Source organism: Pinus tabuliformis, chromosome X, assembly GCF_031772625.1.
Source record: "Pinus tabuliformis cultivar Carrire ecotype Pingquan chromosome X, CPIR1, whole genome shotgun sequence".
In the NCBI taxonomy this organism is placed as follows: domain Eukaryota; kingdom Viridiplantae; phylum Streptophyta; class Pinopsida; order Pinales; family Pinaceae; genus Pinus; species Pinus tabuliformis.
Window position 1 is genome coordinate 995,592,764 of NC_142308.1, and position 9,725 is coordinate 995,602,488.

At 34.3% G+C, this 9,725-nt stretch overlaps 1 pseudogene; it reads left to right on the plus strand.

Annotated features, from left to right (window-relative positions):
* On the plus strand, positions 1–2,909 carry LOC149143079 (putative U3 small nucleolar RNA-associated protein 11; annotated as a pseudogene).
* The last annotated feature ends 6,816 nt before the right edge of the window (positions 2,910–9,725 follow it).

Genomic DNA, 9,725 nt, shown 5'->3' on the forward strand with positions numbered 1-9,725 from the left:
ATGGAAAATAAATATCAGAAGAATCTTCTTCAGATACTTAAAGAAAAAGAGCATGAGTTCAAAGAAGAAGTCATTAGCATGAGGATACAGTCGGAAGAAGTGAGAAGATTTGAAGATGTATTAGGTAGCCAACTTAAAGAAAAGATTGAACAGTGTGACAAATTAGAAGTTGAGGTACTTTCAGCAATAAATGAGTTATAAAAGAGCAGATTTATCTCAAAGGCACCCATAGGTGATAATAAAGTAGCACCCAAAAGGCTTGTAGGAGAAGATGCCAACAACATGATGATTAAGGAAACAAATAAAAACAAGCAACAAAACCAACAACAGAGGAATGAGTCGAAGAAAGCGACCTTTGCAACAAGGGCATTTGCTCCAAAAGATGAATTCAAAAAATCTACAAGGATCCAAAGGAATGCCATTGCTCCCTCGAAGAATAGTATTGAATGTTACTTTTGTAATAATTTTGGACATATTGTAGTTGGTTGTAGGAACAATCAGGTTAAGATCCATTAGCAAAAGATCTAGTAGAAAAAGAAGTCCTCTCAAGCAAGCAATCAAAGAAGATTGCTCCCCTTACGAAAACCATCTACCATCAGGCACACAAATTATTTTTATGGCTAACATTATTCACGCAATGTTTTTGGCCATAAGGCTACTGACTGCAAATCCTATGCAAAGAAGAATAGAAATGCATTGTATATAAAAAAAGGCCATATGTGGATAGCAGCAAGAGAAAACACAACCCTCTTCCTCCCTCAAGTTAAGATCCATTAGCAAAAGATCTAGCAGAAAAAGAAGTCCTCTCAAGTAAGAAATCAAAGAAGATTTATCCCCTGACGAAGACCATATACCATCAGGCACACAAATCATTTTTATGGCTAACATTATTCATGCAGTGTTTTTGGCCATAAGGCTACTGACTGCAAATCCTATGCAAAGAAGAATAAGATTTCATTGTATGTAAAAAAAAGGCCATATGTGGATAATAGCAGGAGAAAACACAAGCATCTTCCTCCCTTTCTAGGTCACATAAGATGCTCTATATGTGGCAATCTTGACCACGTAGCTAAAGGTTGGAAGTTGCCTAGTTCTATAAAGCAAACTAGACAAATGGAGGAGAACAATCAAAGCAGATTATACATGAAAACTGAAGGAGATGCATAGACCAAAAGCAAGCCCACCAAAGTTTGGAAAAAGAATAAAGAGCAACATGTGACTTCTATGAAAAATTGAAGTCAACATGAGCTCAAGGGGAGTTTCTAAAGGAAACAAAGGTAGCCAATAAATGTTTATATTAGAGCAACAGTCATCCATTTACACCTATTATGCAAGTGAAACTCTTCGGGGGAGGGTATCCTAAGTCTTAGAGATGATTTTTTTTTAAGATTTGCAGAGATATCAAAGGAATTGCAAAGGAACTATCATCATGGGATATGAGACTATGATAAAAGTGTTATGGCATTGTTAGAGGCAGCCAATGAATAATGTGGAACCACCATATCACAAGGAAAAGACAAGGCAAGGGAATAGTATAATGATATCAAGGGAATCACATGCTTAGTTAACCACAAAGTTGAAGCAAATAAATTGCAAAATAAAACGAAACCAACATGAAAAGGATTTAATAGCGATAGAGGATTATGTTCAACACTAAATATAATAAAACTTTCAACAACTTGCATCAGAATGTCACCACATCATTATTTCATTGAACCACAAAGAAATTATCTATAGGACAATATTTGATAGCCATCCAGTTGCTTAAAATGAGATAAGATTGTGAGATATAATGTCAAATAAAACCAGATCATGAAGGGAAACCATCAAATCTCGTAGGTGAGGTGTCAAAGATCACAAGCAATAAAAGACCATATGCATTCATGGTGGTAAAATTATAAGTTAAGAAGCAATGGTGCCATGAAATCATTGATTTCATCTAGGCAAGATATCAATTGTATGCCCAATGAAAAAAAGTTACTACACAAGTTAAAACAGAGAAAAGCCTGCGTGATCAAAATACAGGGATAATTTAGAGTGATGAAGGAATAATCATACCATACCATAAAGAATTAGTGGACCCTATTACAATTACAATTTTGAGTTATTATGCCACTAAATCAATATTGCTAGATCAAGGGGACTAGTATTGAAGAAGATCAAGGTTCTTATAGTTGTAAATATATTGTAGATTGAGGGTAATGGTTATCAAAGTCACATGTAATTCCATGAGAGAAAGTAGAGATATAATACGAAGAGAACGACAACAACTCAATAGCTAGAATATTGAACTCTGGACTCAACAACTTGAGCTTTACGTTATCTAGTTTTCAATTATGTTGTCGTTAAGAAATGTTGTAAATTGGTAGAGCCCAACCGACTGCAAGAAGTAAATTTCGGTTACTAGAGAAACACAAAGACTATGTACTTAGGGCTCGTGATTACCACAAGAACCAAGAAAACATCCAAAGGCTTAGAGAGAAAGCATGATTTAGAAACCATGATGAGTTTTATTTTAAGATGATCAACATTAGGATTGTTGTTGGAATGCACCATCCACAAAGTGGTGCAAAGCAATATTCCAATGAGGAATTGTTATTAATTAAGGCCCGTGACCTTCAAAATGTCCTTGGAAAAGCAATAGTGAAAAGAAGAAAGTAGAGTGACTTCATTCTGCACTTCATTGCATTAGTTTCCCTCCTTCAAACAAACACACTTATTTTGCCGAATCATACAAGATGTTAGAGGAAAGAGGGAAACGATCATATGAGATGCAAAACATAGTTATGGACATGAGTTTGCGTAACGAGTTGTTGGGGAAGGGTAGAAAAAGAAAATTGTGTGATGATGAAATTGTTCCCCAAACAATTGGACCAGTTTATAAATGGTGTAAGGAATGAAAAAGGTGATTTGTCGACTTCATTGAGCACAACTTGCATTGTAATTGAGACATTGTGTAAATGGATGGCAAAGATGGAATTGGATACAAGAATGTACATGATATTTATGAAGATGTGAGGTTGGTTTTCAAAAACGCAATAGCCTACAATGATGATCATCGTGATGTACACTTAATGGCAAAAACTCTCTCACAAAAGTTTGAAGAAAAATGGAATACATTGTTTCCAAAAGTTATTGAGGAGGGGATGAGGAAGGAAGCAAGGAATTCGACCACTAGGAGAAATGGAATACAATGTTGCGAAAAATCATTAGGATGAATCATTACATAGTTTGGTGAGCATTGTTACATTCTCTAATCATGAAAGCATTTATGTGGTTACAAGATTGTCGAGCATTAGCAGGTGTGGAGCGGTTACATAGTCCGACACACAGTGGCACTGGTCATAGGAGCATTATGACACTTGTGATTGGACCTGGTCATGGAAATTTTATACGAATTAATGACAATAATATTATACAATGTTATACGTTGATGATTCACACGATTTCCAGGAATATTATGAGTTAGTGCACATGATTGACAAAAATATATGTTTAAATGATGTCTGCAGTGAGGACCTGTGGAGTAAGGGACCTGGGGTAGTGGAACTAAAGTATAACGGCAATGACAGAGATGCCAACAATGATAGAGAGACAAATATGTAGCCCTGAGGGTTAGCTCAATTGGTCGAGGTCATGTTGATAAAGCATCTTGCCATTGGGAGGTCATTGGTTTAATTATCCTTGACGATCGGATTAGTTTGGTCGGGGGGTGTAGTCCCTTCAAGTTGACCTACCCTGATTTTCCATGGAAAGAAAAGATAGAGAGGCAAAGATGCCAACAAGAAATATATGCTAGAGATGACAATGTTATACATTAGTCACAATGCACCTAACTAGCAAGGTATGCCAAGAATGCTAGAGAATTGATAGGATTGACAAGCGGAAGAAGAAAGTGATACGTTCAAAGAATTTTCAAGAATGAATATGGTAGTGGTATTGTCTATCTCATGTCAAGTTATCGAACTTGAAGACTGTTGGATAAAGAGGTGTCGATTGTATGGTGTTTGGATACTCGAAAAAGGAACAAGTGATGTTCTTGGTTGTTGTCATTTTAGTCGTTGATTTGGAAATGAATACTTGAGCATATTCAAAACTGGAGTGTTTATGTGATGGTTGGGGAGTGTTTTGAATTCTTCAATATAGTGACAACAATTGGACAAATAGCCATAAGGGAATGAAAGTATGCTAGAGTTTTATAGTTTGTTCTTATTATAAAAGGTGAATGCAAGCTGAGACAAAGGTAGAAAATGTTGTAAAAAATAAAATTCTGATGCACACTATTCTCTTCTTATTGGAACTTATGGAGAGATATCATTGGGAGGCCAATCAAATTTGGTGCTTTTGGAGAGATATTGTTGTGATGCCAATAAAGTTTGGTGCAACGACAAGACACATAAGATATCCTAAAATCACAAAAGAAAAGGGTCAAGTTTCCAACAAGGGGTGTCATATTGGAGTCGATCAATGCAAACTTCTTCGAGAAACTTTTTCTTCAAAAACCCGATTTGGATGAGATAAATTTGCTTATTCTTTTAATTAGCTAAAGAGGAAAGAGATTGAGATATGTAAGGCTACAGGAACTGAGAAATAGGTTGAGAGTGGATACTTTAAATATTTTGGACTTGTTTTTATCTACAGTAAATTTATAGAGAACTCATGAGCGATAATTTACCAATATGAGGATTTGAGCTTATACCATTATGCACATTAAGAATGTCAACATTAAGAAAATGAGGGAGGCTAATGTGTTTTTGAGAATAAATATTTTCATACAGAAGGACGCGTTAACATTCATCTAGTTGAGTACATTGAGAAGAATTTACTTCGAGTCTATGTAGGTCTAATAACTAGAAAACCTAGTGAGATTTTGATGCTCTGGCACATTACCTATGTTGTAATTTAGAGTAGAAAAAATTATTTAATAAAGGATCTGTAATGAACAAGGTTTGTATACTGCAATAATCTTCAGAATACTTCGACAACAAAGACGTCCATCATAGGACAAGTATGTATATTAGAATATTTGAATACAAGTGAGATGATGTGAATGTTACAAATGAGGTCTGCGTATATACCTAGACAAGTGCCTCTTCATGAGTTGTCATGTATTTAAGACATGTCTTTTCATTACTAATGACTATTTAGTTAACCTTATTATGATTATTATTGTTTATATTATTTTTATATAAATTATATTCATAAAATTGTCTTCCTCTTCAAAAAGCTTTGTCCTTAAAGCTTACTGATGAAAGGGCTTGATCTCTTTTCCCATTTTGAATATCTTCTTGTCTCAAAAATTTCATGTTCATTAATAAAATACGATATGATCCTTGGAGTGATAAATAAAATTATCGAACTGAGAAGGGATCTGACCATCCTAAGCTAATCTTTTGTGGAATCTTGCGGTGAATAGAAACTTGTGATGAATTGTTTTTACATGAGTGGATTGTAGAAACTTCAGTATTCCTTGAGACATAAGCTTGTTTTTTACTGTTCTGGGTGATACTAATAAGTAGATTGATTGAAAAGTTTTCTCTTGTGATTCAGATGTCGATAAAAAGTTCTTCTGTTTTGACTTTCCCTTGTCATGTGTGTGGAAATTTCCTGATTTACTTCAGGTACTGATGTTGCCGAATTGGTTACAAAATCTTTACTTGGAATTTCTATCGTCTAGATTGCAACATCTGAATATGTTTTTCCTTCAACTAGTTTGTCATTTTCTTGAGTTGTGATATTGATTAGATCGGTGTTCGTATTTTTTTCTTCAGTGTGGACTGAATAATTCAACATGCCTTTCGTAATAAATTCTTCTCATTTGTTGTTCAATGAATTCTTATCATTTTTGAGTTTCTTAATTTGAGTGATCAGACTTTGATTATGATTTTTGAGGTGTAAGAGTTCCTCATTACCTGATTCAACTTTATTTTGGTATTCAAGCTTCTCATTTTTAAACACTTTATTTGTTCTAATAACCTTTGGTTAAGCTCTTTTAAGTGTAAATTTTCCTCTTCTTTTTCTTATAGACTTTTGTTGAGCTTCTTGTTAGAACTTTCCTTTTCTTGTTCTAACTTGTGCTTCCTAGTTTTACACTTTTTGACTTGTGCAAGTAGATTTGGATATGATCTTTTAAATGAAATTTTTCTTCATTTTTATTGGATATGAACTCCTCAAGCTCTTTTTTGCTTTTTTGATATTGTGTTTTGATTCTTTTGAGGCATCAATTTCATAACCTATATAAAGTATTCTGATGAGGGCATTATTGATTCTGACTTCATTATCATGTCTCAGAATGTGTTTGTCTTTCCCTTATGATAAAATATCAAAAAAAAAATCTCTATGTTTAACATGAACGTACCCAATTCTTTAAACCAAGGTCGACCAAGAGTTATGTCAACTTCTATGTCATATAAAGTAACAACACAAAATTGATATATGTACTCATAATGATCTACTGTCGTTTGTAAATCATTAAATTCATATTTCTGCTCAAAATATCTATTGTTTCGCTTACATTGGCATCTGAAATTAATAGTTGATTCGTTGGATTAATATTTATGTAATTTTTGTCGTTGCTTGTACTGATAACGATATTAACTTTCCCCCCTTAGATGTTCCCTTTTAATGCAATTAATCTATAATCTGGGATCAAAAGACATTTATAGGAAAATCTCCTTCCTTAGTCATTTTCAATTTCTTGTATTTGGTGTTTGTCTTCAAAAATAGAAGCTCTAAATACTCTTTCCTTTGATATTTAATCACTGAGACTTTGTTTTTCTTCAATGCCTTTCTCAAATCATTTTTATAATATTTTAATTATTATTATTATTATTTTATATGCAAAGTCTCGTCAACAAAACTTTGGAAATAACCAAATATTCTTTTCTTTTTCTTTTTCTTTATACCCCTTATGTATATAGAGAGAGAGAGAGAGAGAGTTATATTGTAACCTTTTTAATAAAAAAATTCCTCCAAAAAAATAAGTGGTGAGACATGATGGTATGGGTGGAGCAAAATGACTACTTCAGAGAACGAGAAGTCTGTCAGGAAAATACAGGTTGTTGGTGGGGAATGATGACGACAGATTGAACGAATTTGTGCAGATGACCAAACAAACAATGGCGAAACAACACAAAATAATGGTTGGAATGGGTTTGAACGGGGATGACCTTATTTAGACGATGACAATGCACAAAAGGAGATGGCGACATCATGGGAAACTAAAGAGACAACAAGCAATTGTGGCTAAGGTTTCAGATGGTTGCGGTGATGTAGGAAGGACGTTGTTACGATGGTGGTCGAATAGAGGAAGCTGATTGTGAATAATGTTGGTGGATGAGCAAGCCACTGTCTGATGATGGCATAGGAAGGGCATGGACAAGGATCAGACAGTGGTGTACAAGTGGCAGTTGGTTGTTTCGATGCCGACATTTACTTGCGGTTGCATTGTAGTGTGGGGGTCAGGTTACACTGTGGTTGGTTATGTGTTGTCTGCAGTGGGCCGGTCAATGATGACCTATGGTGTGTAGAAGTCAGCGAGCTCGACAACTCTTGTTTTTTATTTTTATAAAAAGAAAATTAGGGGTTTAATTATAATATTTATATAGTTTTTTTTTTTACTATTTTTTTAATGAACTTTTTTTTCCCCTCTAACTTTTTTGTTTTTTTTTAATATATTGATTTTTTAACTGTATATATATATATATATATATATATATGGCAAAACACCTAACGACAAGATGGAGAAACTCCAAAACTTGTATAGTGAAACGCTCGAATCACAACGACAACAAGATTGACAAAAGTTCGATGGCCAAAGGCTGGATCAGACTGGCTCTGTGCAGCATTCGAGCAGCTAGAGGATCGAACAACTTTGATACCAATGTAACAAACAAGGTTCATATACTACAATAATCTTTAGAATACTTCGAAGACAAAGACATCCATTGTAGGAAAAGTATGTATATTAGAATATTTGAATATAAGTGAGATGGTCTGAATGTTATAAATGAGACCTTCTTATATACCTAGGCAAGTGCCTCTTCGTGAGTGGTCATGTCTTTAAGACACATCTTTTAATTACTAATGACTATTTAGTTAACCTTATTATGATTAATATTGTTTACATTAATTTTATTATTTTTATATAAATTATATTCATAACAGGATCGAAATAGATTTAGTTTGGCAAAACCCTTGACCATTATTGAGATGAAGTTTATTTGTCATAAGAGATCAATAGATCGGAGTTTTTGTGTTGCAATTCAAATCAATGAGGTGTTGATGCATTGATCAAAGTGTTATTGAGGGCCGAGTTATCAGTGTTGAATTATTTTGATTGATTTGTGTGTGTTGTGTGTTAAGAGTGATCCACCCCTATGGTTGATGACCAAAGAGTGATTTCTCTTATCATATTGACTAAGCACGTAGAAGTTTGTGATACTATTAATGATGCATTATTGTTGGATACATTATTAATGAGGTCTATAGACTGATGAAAATCTTATGTTGTAGAGTTAGTGTGTGTTATTGTTGATGCAGGATTGATAAATGTGTTGAGATTGCATAAGTATGTTTCCACTGTGGAGCCCTCCTTACTTCAGATGTGTTGCTAAGTCTAACTATGAGGACTACTAGAAACAAGAGAAAATTTGCATTGCAGGAGCTGAATCTCAAACTCTGATATGGTAGTTGTCTTCCATTAACCAACCTGTTGAAGCTAGCCTTGACCCCATATTGGCTTACACAACATAACCGCTTTGCAATTGATGTTAAAGGGGGAGGTAAGGAGGAATAATTCTCAGGGAGATAAGGAGAAATGATTCTCAGAACAAAATGGGGAGGACCAAATCAGTATTTCCATCAATGCCAAAGGGGAAGACTATTAGAAAAGTTGTCATTGATGGAAAAGGGTGTTGAAGGTTTCTTATGTTGGTCTAAGCGACATTTGTCATTTACTGCTGCTAGTGTGTCTTAAAGATATGGTTGAGTTTGTATTGTTGATCATGTAAAGATGTGAGTGAATATGTTAGGCAAATGTTGTGATGTAAATACTTGGAATTGTTTTGTCCTTGGCTTATCATTACAATGGTTGATGTTAATCTTTATATTTTAATATTATTTGGAAGATCTTTACTTTTGTTTTAATATTCAAATCTGAAAAATGTGAAATGAATAGGTGGAATACAAAGAGACAGCCTTTCATTTCAGATTTATACATGGAACACTCACAATTAGCAAGTTATGTTTAAAAAAAAATATACTTTTGAATGGAAAAATAGTTAGTTGAGGAGTTATTGCGAGACCTTGTACATGCATTGCATGGAAAAGATAGAAAGAAGAAGAGGAGCAAATGTGAAGGAGAATTGAGGAAGAGGAGGTAGAGATAAAGAGATAAAGGTATGGAAAATTAAAGACCATGTAAGACAACATATTAAAACTTTCATATATCATGGGATTGGTGTCTCCTTGCAGGTAGTAGCTTGAAAAAGAACAAGTTGGAGCCTATAAGTGGGAGTGGGTGCTTCCAACAAGTTGTATCTTACAAATAGATTGAGAGGTTGAAGCCTATTGTAGGTGGGTGCCTACAAAAGCTGATGTAAAAAAGGGATGGGTGCTTGCATTTACATCATAACAATAAAAGTCACGGTTTTTCCCTGTATGGATTTCCACTTCTATTTGGTGTCTACACGTGTTTCTCTTATGTGTTGTTTCTTTAGCTATGG